The 19,080-nt window shown below is 38.7% G+C and overlaps 1 protein-coding gene and 1 pseudogene across 2 annotated transcripts in view; one reads left to right on the plus strand and one right to left on the minus strand.

Moving 5' to 3' along the window:
* Nucleotides 1–19,080, minus strand: part of SMARCA1 (SWI/SNF related, matrix associated, actin dependent regulator of chromatin, subfamily a, member 1) — a 262,520-nt gene that overhangs the window by 29,352 nt on the left and 214,088 nt on the right. The window lies entirely within an intron of this gene.
* LOC106981576 (protein Mpv17-like) overlaps nucleotides 7,647–19,080 on the plus strand; it is a 38,207-nt pseudogene continuing 26,773 nt past the window's right edge.

Genomic DNA, 19,080 nt, shown 5'->3' on the forward strand with positions numbered 1-19,080 from the left:
ATGCTATAAATCAGGTTTTTTATCAGTAGAAACTTTCTCTCACTTTATTTCAAATGAGGAGCATTGCATGTTTATTTTTCTTCCCCAAACATTATTTTTTTAAGTGAGTAACTTCAGGCAAACATGCTTGTTTAGAGAGAATTTATATAGTGAGTAACAATGCTTTTCAAGTTCTTCTGCCAAGGCAGAAGAAAATAAACACTTACTCCTGGGGCCTGAGGCCATAAAGCCCATTTCTTGGTTCTCCATTGTAACCTAGGTGCTCATCTGAGGTCATGGCAGGAATGAAATGAGTAAAAAATGAATAAGCTAATAACTAATTTCTTTCTAGAGCACTGTCTAAAAACAATCCTGCTTGTAATACATTAAGGATCAAAGAAGTTCTTCAGGGACACACACACTTTATTTACGTGTCTCTCTAGATGTTAATTAGTAATCCTAGAATCAAGAATTCTCTCAGTGGTCAACCTAGGATTTCCCAAATGGCCTAGAAGTTTTAAGCAAAAGTGATGAGGAACATATGGAGAAGGGAATGCCAATGGTTTGAGTTTTTGAACACTTATCTCTCTAGCCAAATCAAGCTTCATAGATTAGAAACCTAAAGTAGACTCTTGGAGCCAGGTGTGGTCTGCCTGGGAGGTGTGTGTGTGTGTGTGTGTGTGTGTGTGTGTGTGTGTGTCTGTGTGTGTGTGTCTGTGTGTGTGTTTTAAATTTTTTAAATGATGCAAATTGGCTGGAAGCCAAAGGTTCAGGGCCTGAAAGAAACAGGCAAAAATTGAAAGTAATTAGTTTCCATGTAAATAAAACAGAACTGAAATAGACATGATTTCTTCCTTCCATTGTCTCTGGAATCCTAGAAGGTCTGTTGAAAATGATGTGGGCTATATCAATCATATTATTTATTGACGAGGCGAGATTAAGGATTTGACAAGGCTAGATTAAGGATATCTGCAAGTAGGCTTAAGAAGAAGCATCTTCTCCTTAAAGGAAAGGGAACGTTTGTTTATGCCCATTCTTCTTTAACTGTGAAAGAGGAATCAGATGCATCTTGTGGGCCATAATGTTCAGCAAAGAAGTGTCTTACACTGAAACCTGACAACACACTGAAGACCTGGACAATACGTTGACAACATAATACTCCATACTCTTGGCAGCACAATACTCTTCTGCTTGAAGGCACTGCTGTTTATGAAAAGGGTCTAGTTTGTAAGTAGGCAGAGCTACTACTGTGAAGTAAGGAGGTATGGGGGAGTTCCTTCTGCCCATTCATTCATTCAATCATTCAAAAAAATTTATTGAGGGGTTATCACTGTCCAGGCTCTCACCTGAGAGATACAAAACTGAATATAGCAAAAGAACACCGAAAATTACCACTCACTTGTGATTTAATCTCAGAATATAACAGGAAGGAACTAAAATGTCCCACCCTACCCCTGCCCCCAACTTCACTTCCAGCTAGAAGATGCCTAAATATCCAATGGTAGTACTTCATCTCATCAGCTAAAGGTTGGGTTCCCTACTTCATGGGCCCTTTGTGCTGCATTGGCCATTTCCTCATCATGTTGTAGAAGTTCTCCATCCTTTTCAAGAGAAGGTTTTGACAAGATGAGATAGAAGAAAGTTGAAAGTGTCTGGGAACTTGTCAGGGAGGGTAGGAGTGTAGGAAAGGCAGGCCCATCAGAGGAAAACAAAAAGAATGAAGTCAGCCGGAATGGCAAAAAAACACCATGAACAAACTGCTAGCTTTAACAATTTTACCAAAGATTAACTTTGCAATAGATACCAGAGCCAGGAAATGGATTAGGGAAGTAGGGAACCTCAGCAAAGGAGCAGAAGAGACAGACACATATGTGGAGGAAACTGTGAGCCAAATGCATATGCTCAGGATTCACCTACTTTTCTTTATGGTAACTGTAATTCATACCACTGAGAGATCTAAGTCTTTCCTCCCTGTCCCACTCCTCTACAGTCCTGGACAGGTTCCCAGACTCACCAAGATCTCTTTTCTAGCCTGAAGACTACTTGACTGTGTGATTATAAAACAGGAAGGCACATGGGGCCCTTTAATGAAATCAAGCCCACAAACAATGTCTATGAAAGGCTTCCTGCACAGAATTAGGGTAAGACATAAAGTGTCACTTGTCATAAATCTATGCAATTATAGAAGAGATTAACCCACATGTGGAGCTTGATGTTGATGGAACAAACTCTCAATCTCTCCATCTCTCTCTCTCTCTCTCTCTCTCTCTCTCTCTCTCTCTCTCTCTCTCTCTCTCACACACACACACACACACACACACACACACACACACACACCTCATACAGCCTCTACTGTCATTCTCATAAAAATATGTCTAAAAACACCAGCATGTCACTGTCCAGACTACATCCTCAAGGCTCTTGCATCCTGAAGCATCTAAAATTTATCTTTGACAAATAATTAGAAAATATTTCCACCAAAGACCAATTATTTTTAAACCAAAAAACTTCTACATTCCAGCTTTAGTCTGGACCCTGACTCTGGGCACAAACTCAACATCTAATTTTAATTAGCAATATTACAAACATGAAATTAAACAGGTAAGGGGATATCAATGTGAAAGTACAGGTGACATAGAACAAACACATCCTCAATGATAGAAAAACTCCAGAGCTCCTCTTCTTCCCAGAAGGTCATCTTCACATTACAGAGGATAGTGCAATTTGCTTTCTTCAGTGAAAGGAACACACATGACAGGCCAGTTTCAGAGCATACCAGTGACTTCAATGAGGGCCTCCTCCAAAGAAGACTCTCATCAAGTTTCCATGCCACTCAGCCCCAGTGAAAAAGCTTAAGGCAAAATCCAACAAGTTCAATCAGTTTCAACTTCACAAAAGCAGAAAAATACCCAGCTATAATTGCCTTTATGTGATAGTACCTTTAAATATGCTTAGGGTATCTTTTTTTTTTTTACAAGACCTCTCTGTTTTCATCTGATCTGCTCACTGCAATATAACACACACATAAAACAGTGCAACTGTGTTTGTTTTAATAAGGCCATTTTGAGCAGCTGTTTAATGATCCATGGTGTTAAATGAAAACTACAGGTGTTCCTAATGCAAACCTTATGGCCCAGGGCCCCCCTTATTACCGCTTCACAATTAGCAGCCAACTGCTCTTAGACTGCGCAAAGAATTGCCGCCATCATCATTACATTATTTCTTAATTTCATTTCTGCCTAAGTGTCTTCCCCCAAAGGAAAAACCTGCTTGGCATGGGAAAGCACAATAGTGACAAAACTAAAAGGGAAGGAGAACACAAACCACTCCCTGTCCAACCACAGGCAGACCTCAGTTAAGGGGGAAAGAGCCGTCTGAAAGACTCAGACACTTGAGAAATACTCCAGAATGGCTTCATGGACAAACTGAGCAAAGTCTTCTTGAATCTACTGGTGTTCATGAGGATCCCACTAACTCTTTCCTCTTCATGATTTTCCAAGATTTATTACTCTGCTAAACCTAATACTAGAAAGCCACATAGCTGCACCCTATCACTCTTGCTTCTGCTTTTACACAACTATAATTTTAACCTTACAACTTCAGCTTTCATTGAGGATACATATAATAAGCAATAAAGGAGAAAAGCTTCTGTATCTCATGTGAAATTGCTAATCTATAGCATCATTCATTACATAGCTCAATACCCCAACACAAAGATGCCTGAGACAAATTTAATCAGAGCTCAAGAACAAGTTTATCTTTCCATATCAATGGGTACTCTTTCTTCTATAAAAGTAATAGTTCTCAACTCTGGCTGCACATTAGAGTCATCTAATAGTAAACATATTTACATGCCAGCTCCATCCTAGACCAGTTAAATTTGGATTTCTAGAAGCGGGTGCTGGACAGGACTGTTAAGTTGTGCAGCATCAGAGGTCACCATTTACAATGTGCTTGGCCAAGCTCCAGGATTACACTCTGCAGCCAAGATTGAGAACCATTGCCCCAGAAAATGAGAGTTTTATAACTCACTGCCTCTGCCTCTTCATTTTGGTTACTAAGAAGCTCAAAACTAATTGCATTGAATTGCAGTTTTCCTCTGCCAGACTTTTTCAATATAATTTTCCCTCTGAATCCCCTTGCTTTCCTGGTTTTACCAGTACTTTAAGCTACCAAATATTCTTTTTGTAGGTTAAAATAAAACAAACAAATAAATAAAGTAAGAATTTGTTGGGAGGAAAACGTAGGTCAACATATGAATCTCTAATAATCACTTCAAACATAAGATGGCCACAAATGAACGACTGGTTTCCCTCATACTAGCTTTTCCCTAATTCTTCCCCATTTCAGTAAAGGATGCCCTATTTTCTCGGTCAAGAGTCAAGTCATCCTTGACTCTTCTCCTTCTCTTTCATCCCACATCTTGCAAACACCAGCAAGTCTTTTTAGTTATGTCTTCAAAATATATGTAAAATCTGGGGCAACTGGGTGGCTCAGTCGATTAAACATCTGACTTTGGCTCAGGTCATGATCTCATGGTTCATGAGTTCGAGCCCCACATCGGGCTCTGTGCTGACAGCTCAGAGCCTGGAGCCTGCTTCAGATTCTGTGTCTCCCTCTGTCTCTCTGTCTCTCTCTCAAAACTAAATGAACAACAAAAATAAATAAAAAATATATATGTAAAGTCTCACCGTTTCCACTGCTACCAGTTTTTTTGGTTTTGGGTTTTCTTCATTTTTGGGTTTGGGTTTGTGGTTTTGTTTTTGTATTTGGTAGCCTCAAACAATCCCAGAATCTCTGACACTTTTGAAAATAAATATTTCTTGCTCAAGTTACATGAGGGCTGCAGTTCAACTGAACTCTGCTGGGTTTCAGCGGGATGAACTTAGTTCCATGTGTCTAAGAAGGACCCTGAAGTTCCATGCAATTCTCATAGTGGAGAACAGAAGATCATGGGCAGCAGAGCCAAACCACAAGTATACCTGAAGCTCTGCTCTGACAGGATATAAGTTACATCTTCTCAAATTTAATTGGCCAAGTCAAGTCACATGGCCAAGCCCAAAGTTAAAGGAGAAGGAAAATATCTCAGCCTACAGGAAATCATGGCAAGGAAGAAACAAATACTTATGAGCAAATATACAATTACCACAGTCCCCTAATGACTAAACAGTTTCCACCCTTGGTGCCTTTGTTTTTTTCTCAACACAGCAACCAGAAGATTCTTATTAAAATTCAAAACTGATAATGTGATTCCCTTGCTTAAAACCTTCCAATGGCTTCCCATCTCATTTAGAATCAAATATAAATGATTGTTTGTTTGTTTGTTTGTTTGTTTAAAATTCCCTTCATGATCTGGCCTCTGCCTACCTCTATGGTCTCCTCTCTTAGTACTCTCCTCTTCACAAAATCTGCACTAGCCACACTGATCCTAAAATATACCTTCCCCCAGGGCTATATCCTCTACCTGGAATGTTCTTCCACTTGGTCTTTGCAGTCTGGCTCCTTCTTTCATTAAAAACTAAGTTTAAGTATTACCTCCTCAGAGAATCCGTCTCTGAAAACATAATCTAAGGTTGCTCCCCCCAGTCGCTCTATCACATACTCCTATTTTAATTACCTGAATGCCATGTATTACTATCAGAAATTATCTATGTTATTTTATTTACATGATAATAGCCCTCCCTACTCAAGTTTAAGCTATTTGAGGGCAGAGGCCTCATCTGCTTCATTCACTGTTTTATCTTACAGCACATAGAACAGCATCTGAAAAATAATAGGTGCTCAATAAATGTTTGTTGGATAACTCACTCCCCAAGTAATGCTTATACTTGTAAATCTTCAAGTAAGTATAATAATTATGGTGGTTTCTTCAAGCATAGGACAGGGATTGGACTATGTAACCTTTCAAGTCTCATCAAATCTTAAGATTCTTTGGTTTTCTAGCCAAGTTCCTACATTTGTACAGCAATTTTCCATTTGCAAAGATCTTCACAATCATTACCACTTTGAGTCTCACAAGAAGCCTGTGGGATTTCCAGGGCAAGGTATTAATACAAGTAAAGAAACTGCTTCATACATTGGGTGAGGATAAGGGAGAGGCAAAAACTGAGAACACTATTACTGACTGACACTTTAGTGCATGGACAGATATAAACAGTATGATCTAAGCTCTTCAGGTTCCATACCTTCCCCCTCCAATCCCTTTAAGACATTCAGACACTGATATTGGTGTTGTATACCAGCCCCAGCCATCTTTTTTTTCTTCAGAATCCAGACTTCCCTATCCTCTACTCCTCCACTCAGCTGGATCTGGTCAGAGAAATCCATGACAGGACTATGATCTTTTCCCGAAGCAGTCTGTGTTCTTCTCCTTGTGAAAGGAAACAATATCCAGAAGTAAATGAGGTGAGATTCTCTGGCTGGCATAATGCATTGAAATGTGTCCAGACCATGGTGAGGGGTGTGTCTCACCATTCCCCTGTCCACAAGTAAGCAGAGAGAGAAACAGATGGGCCAATTTTACCATCTTACAAAAAACAGTGTTTTCACAATATGGTCATCAATATGGTATTTGTTGGGGGACTTGATGGCCAAAAAATTGTTTCAGGAAGACAACAATAAACCCGGTTATGGGCAAGTAGCATGGTTTTTGATAGATACTATTCATTAAAGTGTGGACCAACAAATGAGCCAGACTTCTGCAGTATGTAACTGTTCTTGGAACAAACTTTAGGTAGAGACCTAGCCTACTGAAGCATGCCCAAATCCTCTACCTCCCATCTGCCAGTGCTTGGAAGTCTTCACGGAGAGCCTTGCCTCTGTTGGTTCTGCTAACAGAGTTGGTGCTTGATTCTGGCCTCTGAAGAACCCTGCCTTACTCTAGGTAAGATCACCCACACTGGCTTTGTCTATTCTTACTTAAGAGGTTAAATTCAGAGAAGAGGAAAACAGTCCTCCTCAGTGAAACGGTAAGATATCAGTGTAATTCAGAAAACATTTTAATCGTAGGTTTGGGGAACCTATGCTTAATGAAAGGTAAAGAGTAATGCAGATGATCACCATATGGCCCTGTTTAGAAAATAAGAAATGCATAATGATGGCAGACTTCAACAATGCTTAACTTAATTCCCAATTTCCTAACCCCAACTACCACCCACCACCCCTTAGGTAGATCCCAGTATAGTTTCCTCAGTTCCAAATAAAAACTCTCACTTAAGGTTATCTTAGCAGGGATGATAACCCCTTAATCTTGGCTCAAGTCATGATCTCACAGTTCGTGAGATGAAGCCCCACATCAGGCTCTGTGCTGACAGCACAGATCCTGATTGGAATTCTCTCTCTGTCTCTCTCTCTCTCTCTCTCTCTCTCTCTGCCCCTACCCTACTCGTGTTTTCTGTCTCTCTCAAAATAAATAAATAAACTTTAAAAAAATTAAATAACGTTATCTTAACAAGTATAATATGCTAGGGTAAAGTTATATGACAAGCAAAAAAAATAAGACAAGTATAACTAGAACATAAAATTATATATGTATGCAGAGGAATAAAAGTTTGGAAAAATAAAGATCAGGAGTCTGATCATGCCACATGTTGCATGGAAGGCTGAAGAATGTGGACATTCACTTAATGGTAATTCCTGACTTGGCTGGGGGAAGTTAGTGGGCGATAATGAACACAACAGAGAAGGAGCTACTTGTGAATCCTAGCTTTGACATTACTCACAGGTAAAATAAGCTGTTTAACTATAGGAATTTGAGCCGCACCAACAAGTCCCCATACCTTGTCTATACCCTCCTCTATGCCACCACACCCAAAATCCCGATAATAATGTAACAACAACAATATTAGTCACTAACCTTTACTCGCCCTTATTATATTCCAGAATCTATTTAAGCACATCATGTAGGTTTTTACTCATTCCTCTAATTCAAGACATTAAAACTTCCTGATAAAATGGATAAGTTTCTAGAAATAAATAATCATTATCAACCACTAATCTCTATTCACTAGATCATCATATTAATGAAGGGTGGTATGCAGAGAAATAACATGATGAAAAAAGTTTCTGGAAGGTTCATTTGACAGCTGTACAGAGACTCAATTAGGACTAGAAAGACCCTAGAGCCCTGCACATGAGTTAAGAGGCTGTTTTATAGGAAATATTGTTGCCAAATAAAAGATTAAGTTTTAATTGATATATGCTATAAGTTTTATAAATTTAGAAATATATATGTGTGCATATGTATCTATGCATACACATGCATACATACACACATTTTATGTATATACTAGAAAACAAACCCAATCAGATGGGCCCTTTTAGGCAGTAAATTTACAGCTGTGGGTACACAAAGGGAGGCCCAGAATTAAGTTTTGGAATTGGCACTAGAGAGCCCAATTTCTCTGCTCAAGAAAACTTGCAATACCTGTATATTCTTCCTGAATTGACAGGAACAAAAAGTAAAGAAAAGGGAAGAAGCCATGAAGAAAGATCAAGGAGGCTAAGCAATGTGGTAGGAGGCTAGAGCTTGGGCTAAGGGACTTTGAAGGACAAGAATAGCTACCACTCCATTTGAAGTCATTTGCATGCCTGTGGTAAAAATCCCTCCATATTACCCAAGCTTCATTAAAATCTGCCACATCCACTTTCCTTGAGTGAGTGGGGTTTTGGAAAATTAAGGAAAGGGGCTATGTTCTGAGTTTGAGTCAACATACTGTAGAACAGAAACTGCACGTACAGCAGACTGAAATAAAACAGACTCAAAGTGGCAAGCGCTCAGAGCTACAAGTGGCTACAATGCCATTCACAGCTGGTGGAGGGCTTTGGACATTTCACAATCACTGGGATAGAGGTTCCAGCCAATCTTTTTTAGATTCTAAGGATGATAGGAGTGACTCTAGCTGATATCTATATTGCATGTGTATAGGGTTTTCTTAAAATGAAAGGCAAAAGCAACAGGAACTAGGAAGTTTTACAACATAATTTGATTGCCATAAGCCTCTGAGCTGAGCTATTTTTTATTTTTCTTTTCATTTACTTGTGTGTGTGTGTGTGTGTGTGTGTGTGTGTGTGTGTTTTCCCCTTTTGCTCAAAGCAGGAAATTGGAGGGAAAAAAAAGGTCCAGTAATTCCAATCCTAGGTAGATTGTGCCTGCAATCTGCAATCTCTAGGTAAGCTTTATGAAGAAAGAAAACTGATCAAGGTGGAAGAATATTGCAAGCCATATGCCAGTGTCAGGCAGGGAAGTTTGCAGCTGCGCTATCAATTAGAACATTCTAATACCCGGTTATGAAGACTGACACTTCGAAAGTAATTAAGTATTAGATATTTTTAGGCAATTGCTGCTGCAGGAACATACAACCTGTGCATTTGGGAGATCGAAGACTTGATACTGGCTTCTTCCTTGGAGACTGCACTATCTTAATTGTCCCTAATCATTTTCAACACCTATGGTGTTTTGTGATTGCCTCAAGCATAGCAATTGGTCAAATGTGAACCAAGGGAGAACCACCACTTCTTTTTTTGCTAAGTATCATGAAAATCAGTGGGGGCATATTGGAATATTAAACTAAATCACAATGACAGAAATAGCCCATTGATATGCTAGATTCCCATTAAGGGCATACACTCCTACAGTTAATTTCCTATGGCTAGTAGGGGATTCTGGGAGGCAATAATCACTCTGTCAAGATGCTGAGATTGTCAGAGATCTCTCTTTCTAGCTGGGGGAAAAAAGGAAAATCTTAGCTGATCATTATTTTAGTTAACACTTTGGCATTGTGTGTCCCTACCATGTGATCAAGCCCTAGGCCACACATTGTGGGTGAGACAGAAGGGGCCTCAATAACAACAACAAACAATCCACAGCAGCCTTTTTTCATGAAATCATAAAGGTGCAAAGACCTTCTAAAAACTACGATGCCTAAGATTCACCTTTTACCAGAGTTTTTGGTCGGGGAGGGGGAGGTTGGATGCCGATATATTTTATATGTATTTTAGAGCTCCCCAGATGATTCTAATGTCAACCTGGGTGGAGAACCACTTATTCATCCAATGCCTTTATTTTACATGTGTGAGAACTGAGACCCACAAGGTCACACATTTGTGACAAATCTACAGTAGAATCAAGCCTCTGAACTCCCAGTGAGTGCTCTTTCCTCCCTCATGCAATGCTGCTTCCTGTCAAAGGAACCAAGATTGATAGAAACTAAGGAATTTGCTCAAGGTCACACAGCTTTTAAGTGGCAGAACTGGGACCTGAACCCAGGCAGTCTGATTCCACAGTCTGTGCATTTAGCCATTATGCTGTCTACATCCCAAAACAAAGCCAATCAACAAGATCAGGTCAAATGATACGGACACCAGCAGTGCTGGAGGAATGTAGAGAAGGGGCCTGTTCGAACTGAACCTGTTGATCCAGGTAGGATTGGAGAAATTGATTTGCCACATTGGGGAGAATTTTTGTGGGAGTGATGTCAGTGAAGGAGTGAAGGAATGGAGATGGGAATCCAAAAGGTATACATATAAGGGAAACAGGTCATCATTCTTTGAAAATAATTTCAAACTTAAGAGTTGCAAGAATGGTACAGAGAATGCCTTTATACTTTTTACCCAGGTTAATCTCATTCTCTCCCTGCCATATACACAACTTTGAGATGCAGATAGCAGAGTGGCCAAAAGCATAAAATGTATATATACATATATACATGTGTGTGTACATAACTTATTAAATATAATTAATTCATATATCTTATATAGAACTATATATATATATATATTTACTCAATATATGTGTATTTATTTTCAGAACCATGTGAAGGCAGATGACATACATCAATCCCCTTTGCCCCCTAATACTCCAGTTTGTGTCTCTCCTAAGGACAAAGATATTCTCTTAGATAATCACAGTATAGTTGTCAAATTCAGGAAATTTAACATTGTTACAATATTTTTATCTGCTGTCCATCTTCTTATTTTATCAATTGTCCCAATAATGTCCTTTATGGCATTTTGGTTCCTCCAGTATAGGAAGCAACCCAGCATCGTGTTTGCATTTTGTTGTCATATCTCTTTAGTTTCTCTTAATCCCCAACAGTTCCTCAGGCTCTCTTTGTCTTTATGACACTGACATTTTTGAAGAGCAGAGGCCAATTATTTTATAGACTGTTCCGCAGTTTTGGTTTGTCTGATGTTTCCTTATGATTACATTCAGGTTTATGCATTCTCAGCCCGAAAACTACATATGCACTGTGTCCTATTCAGAGCATCACATTTGGAGGCTATCTGTGATCTTGATTTTGATTGTCTGGTCAAGGAACTGTCCAGTTTTTCCACTGTATAGTTACTCTTTCTCGCTTCATAACTACAAAGCAATCTATGAGGAGGCACTTTGAGACTATGCATATATCTAGCTCCTCATCAAACCTCCCCACCAAAGTTAGCATCTGTTGATGATTCTTGCCGAAACCATTCCATACTATAAGGGCAGCAAAATGATGATTTCCCAGCTCTACCACCCCTTCTACATATATCATTGGCATAAGGAGCCCTTTCTCCCCAATTTATTTGTTTTTTTATCTATTTATTAATTATAAATAGATGCACACTTTAATGGTTCCTACACCTGGCTCTGCCATTCACAATAGGGGCTGGCTAAAATATTATGGTAGAAGCCTGTGGAGGTTCCAAATATATACAGAAGGGTTTGGACACTTTAAGAGAGAAAGAAGGCATGCACATCTGGTGATAAAAGGAAAAAATCTAGTAAACCTATAGGAAGTCCTACTAGTGGGTTAAATTTTATATAACACACATTAAATGCAGTCAGCTATTCATAGTAATAAATCTGAAATCCAAACAAAAGCACTTTGCTATTTGCTTGAAAGCACTGTACCTATTTACATGTAGCATCTCAATTTTCAACCATTAGCCCAGCAAGGATTGTTTGAAAAACCTAGTTTTGTAAAAAAAAAAAAAAAAAAAAAAAACAAAAAAAAAAACCATTCAGCTAAATACATCATGACAGATTTCTCACAGCTCCAGAAATAGATATAGGTTCTTGAGGTGGGTTGGCAGAGAGTGAGGGATTGGACTACAGGAGGTAGTAATTAATCTGATAAAAATCGCTCAAACTGTGAAAAAATTAATCCTGCTGAGATTTCAAGGTATGTTAGCAGTTCAATTAGGGTTTGTACAAACCATACCAGCAACAGTGATATACTTTAACAATTAAGAGCTGATGAGGCCCAGGGGAGACTTTATTATCAGTAAATTTAAAAATCAGGAGTGCAAATTCAAAGAGTGCTTTACAGATCAGTGGATTTAGATTCAGGTTGAAACTAGTCATGGGAGGAATATGCATCAAATTTCTTCACTAAAGCATACAGAGAAGGCCATATCTTTTCCCAAGTGTCTTTATTTTTCCCTCCTATTTTACCCCCTTCCCAAAAGCATACTCAAACGTGAGCCTGCTTTGGTCACAGCTAGGTCTGGACAGACCAAGTAAATTTGGGGTAACCTTCTCTCTGTGTTCCCCTCACATAAAGAAGCTCCAAAGCAATGATCTTCTTCTATTTTCGGAAACTGAAAATCCCAATTATGGTAAACAAGGCTGATACCAGCTTTGTCTCATGCTGTCTTACAAAAGATTTCTGTTCTGTCTCAGAATGGAAACAGTTGTAAGGGAGATAAGGTCTGCATGAGAAAATGTTGGAATGTTTTGGAAGTGTCAGTAGTTCAGGGGTCTAAGAGGACAGTTTTTAAAAAGATCTTGTTCCAGAAAATTCAGAACATAGAGCTGGTGTACAAATATAAAACAACAGGGATTCCTTAGCACTCATTTTATTAGGCTTTGGTTATAAGCCTTTTTGGAAAAGGGACAAATGCTTTTAAGGTAATAAATGTAACTGGTTTACATAAAGGATTCAGGTTCTAAAATCCAGAAGTGAATTCCCTAATTTCAAGCTGTATGATGGGTTCATCGTTCCATCAAAATGACTCTTTTGTACCAACAAAGGCTGACTTCCTGAGTTCATCCACCATGAGAACCTAAAATAGTTTGTTGCTAACTAAGTACTGAGACAATTCCCTTTTTGGGAGAATTTAAGTTCTGGTTCCTGGAAGTTCCAAAGCACAGGGATACTGGCTGTTGTGCACAAACCACCCACAGGATGCTTTAAATGACTCTTGACATGTTGGAGACATAAGATTCAAATCTGCTATTAAGCTTCTGTAATATTGTTCAATTTCTGAAATGATTTTGTGATCTTTAGAACGATGGGATTTCTCATAGAGCTCTTTGGCCTTGAAACATACTTATTCACAACATTTGTCATATGCAGAGACATTCAGCTACAGTAGAGTAAATAGGTTTAAAACCGTGCGTTCTGCCTGCTGGAATGCTTTATCATTACGCCTTGGCATCCTCAAATGCAATAAATGTGGAAATTCAGAATTGAAGGGCTTGATTTCCAATCTCATTGGCCTCTCTCCCTTTGAATTAATGTGGTGCCATTGAGTTCAGCAATAAAGCATCTCATGCTAACAGAGAGAAAATATCAACTTTCTTCCTGTGCATATGTGAATTTGGCAAACTATCAGTAAGAAGCAATATAAAAGTAAAAATGATTTAGCCATCATGAATATGAGAAGGTGAATTGAATGCATAACTAACACCCTGCAGACTTTGAGGTTCTGGCATACTGGGGGAGGTGAGACATTGAGTTAAACTTTGGAAGAAAACCATTTTTCTAGTGATAAAAGCAAAGCATATTTTGGATGCTTTTCTCTAAGTAATATTACATTTAAATTACCTTATCATCATCATCAACAACAACAACAAAGAATTGCTGTTTAAAATTTTCTATTTCTACACATGCATAGTATAGAGAAGGCATTATACATATTCTCCCATTCCTAACTCCAGTGTCTTGCCTGGTTCCTCTCCTCTCTGTGTGCCACTCCCTATTGCTAAAGCCATTTGCAGAATGAGCCACAAGCTTGGGACCAACATGTTCCTGATCAAGGAGGAAATTGCAAGAACGTCATTTCAGGGGTTAAGCTGATGGTCTTCCCTGCTCCAACCATGCAGGGCAAAAAATGTTAATTATCCTCAACTTTCATTTCCCCTTCTTTCAGTTTTAAAGCCACCCAATCCAACTATCACCAGGCTTCCATCTCATCAAATATCTTCTTGTGTTTTTGCATTCTTTCTGCTTCTAAACTCTGCAGTGCTGCTCTCCTCCTCCTCTCCAGGAAAAGTGTGCCCTTGGTGGATTTCCTGACTCTGGCTGTCTACCTAAATCACTTCCTGTTGCCTGTACTAGATGTGGAGCTGAATCCATTAGTGAGTTTGGGATCTCCCTGACATATTGGTTTAGTTTCCAGTTCCAGATGTCTCTTACCCTGGCCCATCTTGCTTCCTTCTAACATGTCTAACACTGTTTCACACATTTACCACTTAACCATACCCTGACTTATATGACTATTTACCTCATGTATTCTGGAATAAAGTCAATTCCTAACTTTTGCTCTAATACCACCTTCTGATGGACAGAAAGAAGCATTAATATACAAAAGGTCACACTGGGTGGCTCAAGAAAGCCTGTATTTCAGGAAAATTAAACTTGCATAAAGTGAATAAAAATGTATGTCTAAAATTCCTACAGGTTATCAAAGGCCAGGGCAAGTGAGGCATTCCCCTTGGATGCAAAATGTAAGAAGGCAGCAAAAGACTCAGAATCAAGATAAATACTTCAATGAAAACTTTTTTAAAATAAAAATAATGCAAAGACATGATAAACAAAATATCAAAATTTTAAATAAACACAGGATCAGCAAATGGCACTATCCAGCCATATTGGAGCCTAAAAGCAAAAGAAAAAAATCAGCAATATTGATCATTATATGTAATGTCCTCTGCCTTCTAAAGATGAAGATCCCAAACAAAATGGAAGCCTGGGTTGCCATATGAGGATATAAATTGAAGAAGCTCAGAGAAAAGTTAAGTTGCTCTCTATAAGAAAGAGGATAGAAGTAAAGTAGAATCTAGGAGGATGCAAGACAGCAGAGGAGCTGAGACAGGAAGAGTAAAGTAAGGAAGAGGGGAAGACCTGGGGAGAGTTAGATAGGAAAGAGACTTTGGGAGAGATATGTTCAATGAAGGAATCAGATTGAATTTCACTCTACGGTGTTCAGTGTAACCAGGTCTTCCATTTCCCCATGAAATATTCAGCAAAATGCACATTGTCCATTAATGGAAGTGGATTTATTTGTGGGATGAATGACAGAGTGATGAATCTTATCTCAGGAAAAGCATAGGGCAAAAGCAGAGGCTAACCAGGGGGAGTCCTTCTTCATCTAATGAATCCTTCTTCATCTAATCACTCACCAGGTTCTAAAAATGCTACCTCTTAAATATTTCTTTAATCTGTCTACTTCTTTTGATCTATATTGAAATTATCACCTTAGGTCATCATCATCACTTTTCACCTTAACCATTGCACTAACCTTCTAACTCATCAAGGTTTTGCCTCTCTTGCCCTCCAGTTCATTCCCCATGCTGCAGTAACTAAGTTTTCTAAAAACCTCATGTCACTCCCACTGTTCCTAGGATAAAGTCTAAATAGTTCAACATGGCTTCAAAGCCCTTCATAATCTCGCCCTGCTATTAATCTTTTACCATACCCCATTATAATCAATGCACCTGCCACAGTAGACTTCTTCAAGTTATTTGAGTGAATGCACTATGATAAAGTGGGGGAAGATTAAAAAGCATAAAGGTAGCACATAGGAAATGAGTTGCAAATTCAAGAGCTATACCTCAAAATTATAACAATTAAAGGAACAGTAGGATAAATGGAAGCTAATCAAGCCTCAGATCTGCTTCATAACTCAAACTATACTCAAGACATTGATTTGGTTAATGGCACATCATTTTTTTTCCTGTTTCATTCTATAGTCCAAGTCTCCAACAGTATGATATTGAAATAGATATTAAGTTTTTTGGCTTTCACTTAATTATAAATGTCCCATATAAAGATGGAACTCTGGTTATTATATCCAAAACACGGAAGAAACATTAGCAAATTCTTTAATCAAAATATTATTTACATTTCTTTTGTGAAATATTAATTTCTCTGCTTCAAACAAAATGCATTACTTACATTAAATCATTAATGTCCATTAGCAAAGAAAAATAAATTTGAACTTTCCATATCCTTAGACTGACCACAGAGATACATGCTTCACAAATACTGGCATGCTCTCCTCTAAAATCAAGGTAAAGTGTCTGTCTAAAGCTAACAAAAGCCTATTATTCTCAATAGAGGTATAAACTGAGTTTAGACATATGGATTTTCTGGGTTTTCTCTTTTCCTTATACTTTTCTTGCTCTTGGATCTGGCAACTGACCTAAATTCTATGTTATGCAGTCCAATACGGTAGCCACTATGGCTATTTAATTTTAAATTAATTGCAATTAAATAAAATTTAAAACCAAGTTCCTCAGTCACACTTTCCACATTTCAAGTGCTCAATAGCCATAAGTTGCCAGGGGCTACTATATTGAACAATGCAGATACAGAACATTTCCTTCATTACAGAAAATTCTATTGGACAGAGCTATTCTTATACACCTTCCCTGCCCCTGTACAGGGATCAAATGGAACTTTAATTCCTCAGTTTCCCCCATGCCCACATTCTGAAATATTTAGATATCTTTTTAAATCCCTATTATACCTCCGCTTCAAAGTGGAGACTCTGACAGTTTTATTACTACTTTATCAAGTCACTTCATGATTTTTAAGAAATTATTCTAAAATCCCATTTATCCAGACCAGAATTGGTAGTTGTATGAAGTCTACTAATTTAATAGAAACTGACTTCCAGCACATGGTTCTTGGCTTCCTTGCCCCCTAATGTGCTCTGTACCCAGCAGCACTCACAGTATATGTTCTTTCCAAGAAAGCTTCCTTCCAGCAGCCATGTTCACAGACCCATTTAAAATCATGTTCTGTCACTTGCTTATGTTTTCACAGTCACAGGAAATTACTTCTTTCACTTGACTTTCATTTTTTCTTTCCATTTTTTTAAATAAAAGACTGTCTTATCATGGCAATAAAATATTTGTGCTCTCTGCAGTTGGATAATAGGAGAAGAAACACTGATATGCATATTGCTATATCAATAATGTACTGCCCTTCACAGACAAAAGGCACAGCTACTGACCCACCTCTAGTAAAGCACAGGCCTTGAACTGTGTGTCCAGTGGTGAGAATTGGTTTGCCTTAACCCATCTGACGATGATCATTAGTGTAAGAGCTGTCTGGAGTTAAGGTGCCAACTGTGGCCAGATTGGGGCTCAATCTGTGGCCAGGACCAGGACTCAGCTTTAACTACAGTCAGGAAATGATATTGTGGCCAGAATCAAGGCTCAACTTATATCCGGTGCTGACATCCAGAAAATACATGAAGATTAGGGTTTAGTAGTCATGTGTTTTAACCTGTTGACCTAGCAAGGTGCAGATAATGATAGTTTTTGGCAGAAATCTATAACTTTCTCTCCTACTTCAAGGATAGTACATTTTTGAAGTGTGTGCTGTCAATCTTCCATCCCATACCTACAGAACAGACATCATTGATTAGTCATGGCCTTCTTTCCTGCTTTGTTCAGATGAGGCCTCAAATGACTTCTTGTAGTGTCCTATGCAGCCATTACTATTCAATCAGAATTGGCCCCATATATAAAATCTATTTATCATCTTTGCTCCAGAGAGGCCCATGAAGCAAGCAGCAGATTACTCCTGGAAAGAAAATTGTTATGATTCAGACCATTTTGGGGGGTCAGAAAAAGGTAGGGAACAATCAACTTATGGGTAAGACCTGAAGCAAATCAAAATATGTGTACAAGCACACCCATGATTCAAAGGTGAAGAGTTGGCACAGTCTGAGAAGGGATGTGGAAAAGGCAGGAAAGTGTTATTTCCTGACCACCTGCCTAGTCCTAACTTTGCATACTGTTGGAAGTGACAAGGTTTTGCACCAATTGGATATACTTGCACCTCTTTCTACCTTTTGCTGTGTGAGTCATTGAATAGTTTCAGCTCCTTATTTCTATGAGCAGCCACTGAGGCACCCCCCAAAATAAGATCCTAAAGATTCAACTCATTTTGCCATACCCTAGAAATGATTTTGACCAACTCAGAGACTAATCTAGAGTAGCACCATTCTTTCCTAGTATACCTTTTGGTCACTGGAAAACATCTTCCTGAGTTATCTCTTTTCAGTTTCAGGACTACACATACTTAATAGATTTAATGTCTTTCTAGAGACTTGGTCCACAGTTCCACCAAAAGCTTTAGTTCACCATGCTTGAGAACAAATGGCTGCTATAGTTTCAAGTTCTCAAACTGTCTCCAATACCAATTGCAAAGAATCTCAGTGTTGGAAGAATCCTTAAAATTCACCTTGTCTAGCCACCTGTTACTTGAACATGCTTTCCAGCATTCCCAACAAGTTGTCCTTAGGCAATTCTTGGACCATTACAGAGCCAGAGCCAGGCTAACCACCATTTCCCAAGGTATTCATTCCACCAACACCTTGCACTGTGCCTTTCCCTATCAGCACAGTTCTCATTTATATGTATTTCTTCTTCATATGGTGCCCAAAATCTCTTCTACTGATTCCTTCTACCAATTGGCCCTGGTTCTGCCTCACAATACCTTGCAAAAAAGGAACCTGTTTTTACCTCTGTATGACAGTCTTTCAGATTTCTGAGGACAGTTATCATGACCATCCCTGTGCCTTCTCTTCTTCAAGCTAAGCAGGCTGTATTCCTATGGCTGTTAGCCATCAAGTCCCTTCACCATCCTAGTCATCCCTTTTTGAACATGCTTCAGTTTATCAATCTCCTCAAATCTCAGAACCGGATGCTTTAAGTCTGGCTTAACCATAGCTGTTAAGGCAAAACTGTTATTTTTCTTTCCCTAGCTATTATACTTCCATTGATGATTTTTAAACTTGTACTCCTTTCCTTTGGAAATCATCTCATACTCTTAACTCACAGAGTTTCCTAATCGCTTTTTTCCTCCTTCCCAACATTTC

The sequence above is a fragment of the Acinonyx jubatus genome, chromosome X (genome assembly GCF_027475565.1).
Source record: "Acinonyx jubatus isolate Ajub_Pintada_27869175 chromosome X, VMU_Ajub_asm_v1.0, whole genome shotgun sequence".
Taxonomy (NCBI): Eukaryota; Metazoa; Chordata; class Mammalia; order Carnivora; family Felidae; genus Acinonyx; species Acinonyx jubatus.